Raw genomic sequence first — 2,950 nt, 5'->3', positions numbered from 1 at the left:
AATTGAGTGACTGACTGACATAACAAGAAAAATACTGCTGATGTAACAACCACGTTTTTAAATGATACCTTATGTCATCTACTAGTCTAACTCTCAAGACTAAGTAGAGACCCAGAAAGAGTTCCTAAAAAACACACACAAAAAAGGCTTTTGGGGGGGTCGGGGGTCCCCTAGTTGCCATGGAGCCCTAAGCTATCACAAATGCCCTGGCACTATACAAAGAATAGGTGCCATTTGGGACTCATGTTCAACTTAGGGTCAGGTCCATTCGGGATGGGAATTATTGCACTTTATTGACAAATTCCATGCCTTGCTCAATTGAAAAGATTGAAGAATCATTGAGCTCCAACTGTGTTTTCTATTCTTAATTCCCTGTGTCCATTACATTTAAGTTGATACCAGATCCACTAAGTTGAATGTGAACTCTACTTCTTCTCCCCTCCCAGCCTTCCCTGGACAACCAAGGGTAATATCCACCATGACCCGGGCAGAGAGAGAGAGGGAGAAGAGGAAGGAGCTGCTGAAGGATGAGTAGAGAAGGAAGAAGTTGGAGGATTTCAATAAGCAGTGGAGAGAGCAGTCCCTGCTTAAAAAAAGGACTCATCAGAATCTGAAGGAGGAGAGAGAGAGGATGAAGGAAAAGTACCTGGACCAGATGAATCTTGAGGCTGATGCTCAAATCAACACCCGGTGTCTAACCACCCAACACAGCCACGATTCCAACCACGGTCAGGCATTGCCGGGATGGGCCACAGGCCAACAGGTAAGCCAAGAGCCTGTTGGATCTGGAGATAGCCAGCAGGAGGGCCAAGGAGGCAGCAGGCATGGGCAGAGAACCAGGAGGGGAGTTCGGAGAACCAGCAGGAGTGGCCAGAGAACCAACAGGGGGTGCCAGGGAGCCAGCAGCTAGAAGCTCCAGAAGAGGCTGAAACATCAGAGCCAACCTCCAAGAACAAGAAAAGGCCAAGCATCTGGAAGAGAATTAAGAGGAGGTAAATAATGTTTAAACATGTATTCATGTTGTACACTGTTAAAATATACATTGTCACTTTAAAAAGTGACATTATCCAAATGTGAGGGTTTAGTGTACATGCAACACACATGTAAATATATAGATACTTACCTGTCTCTGTGATGTCTTACAGCATTCCTGACGTGCTGTCTGCCTAGAGCTGGAACTCCATGAAGCCACAGTTCCACTGAGGTTACGTTGGTAATTAAAAGTGTCGCCCAATAATTCCTCCTCCTCTTCAAGTCATCAAGCCACATTTCCTCCACAAAACATTATATTCTCCTCAAGCCATAAAGTATCCTCTTTATCAAGGCAACAAACCATCTAAGGTCAGTGACTCTCCTCCCCAGAGCAGAGATTCTCATCTTTATCCAAGTTGAATTCATCTCTGCTCACCACCTCTACTGTCCTAGAAAATATCCCCAAATGGACATGGTTTAAACAGAAGTCCTCCCCTCAGACCAGTGGCTCCACAGACCAGAGTTTCTCATCTTTATTCAAGTTGAACGCAACTCTGATCGTTTCCACCACCTCACCTGTTAAGGGGAGGTGCTGAAAAGGAGGTCTGGGAGGAGGTCTGCAGGTAGCCTGGACCGGACCGGTAGCAGCTAAGTTGCTGGCTCCATCCCCGGGCAGAGCTGCTCAAGTCAGGCCAGTGATGTTAGTTGATGTCATTTTTGTTAGCAAAGTTTCACACTTTAATAAAAGCAGTTATTAAAAAAGCAATATTGTTGTTACGGTGTGGATTGTTTTGTTATTTATTAGAATTGAAACATCCAGTAGTCATGGTAGATGTTAGACTTTCAATGAGACACCTAACATTCCATCAGTCTGACACAATGTGTGACATGTTATATTAGAGAGGAGTCCTCTATACACATCTATTTTAGACCATAGGAGAAATATCAGATTGAAATAGCTTCTCTAAGAATCTGAGGAGAGAGCAACAGTAGACGCATCGTTAGCTCTCCCACCTCCAGTTCAGTTCTTGGGTCATTCCACCAATTGAGTACCTTTTGGGGAGTGTAACTTTTATTTCACCTAATTCTAACATTCTTAGGTAACAGGGTTGATGTGTTATAATTCACCCACCCAGTGGTGATTGTAGCATGTAAATCTTGGTGGGGAAAACTCCCCAAAAATGTTTTAGATGCATGCCAGCAAAGCCACTACACAACACAACACTAAACAATACATTCATTGCACTATAACTTTGACAAACGGTGCCCACAAACTGTTAGGGTCTACATAAAGCTGTCCCAACAGCAGAGCTTTCTTTTCAGCACCATGGAGTGAATCCTTTTAAAGAACATAGCTGATATGGCTGACTTGCTTAAACAAATGTGGTTTCTACTGACAATTGAGATGTACAAACTATGGCATAAGGGGACAATGAGTGGATAAGAGGCAATCCGTAATTTTGATTAAGACATTAATGCGCGAGCTAGCATGTAAGTAGTCAATATAGCAATTTTTTTTAGCACTTTTGAAATGTACGGTGATAGAATTTTGAACATGGGCCGTTCTTACAGTATCTCCCTGTACACCAAGTCATAACTGCAGGATAAATAAAGAGAGCATATAAGCAGACAATGAAAGCTCTTACAATATTTAATGATTACATTTCTCTAAAACAGGCTATAGTCTACAAGTGCACCAAGTAAGAGCAGTAGGCTAAGTTATGAGAGGGGAAAGGGACAAAATTATTAAGGTGAGGCACATGGGCTACTAACAGCTTACTAGACAACATACACTTAGTATTACTTTCTTAGCTACAGTATACATATCTCCCTGGCATATTACATCATTTATAGAGCAGCATACAAGACATTTTTGGACTCACCTTGTTGTGCTGTGCTCACTTGAACAGGAAGGTGTCGCGGCGGTTTGTCATCAAAATTTGTCATCAAAGTCTGGCATTTTCTGGATTTATGGTGC

General features: G+C 42.7%; 1 long non-coding RNA gene across 1 annotated transcript; it reads left to right on the top strand.

Annotated features, from left to right (window-relative positions):
- Window positions 1-902: 902 nt before the first annotated feature.
- On the top strand, window positions 903-1,738 carry LOC115151147 (uncharacterized). The gene is made up of 2 exons (XR_003867224.1): window positions 903-992; window positions 1,146-1,738. It is a non-coding gene; the product is annotated as an uncharacterized LOC115151147 (long non-coding RNA).
- Window positions 1,739-2,950: the final 1,212 nt, after the last annotated feature.

This window comes from Salmo trutta, chromosome 16 (assembly GCF_901001165.1).
Source record: "Salmo trutta chromosome 16, fSalTru1.1, whole genome shotgun sequence".
NCBI lineage: Eukaryota > Metazoa > Chordata > Actinopteri > Salmoniformes > Salmonidae > Salmo > Salmo trutta.
Note: the sequence above shows the minus strand (reverse complement) of the source record. Positions and strands in the feature narration are given on the sequence as shown.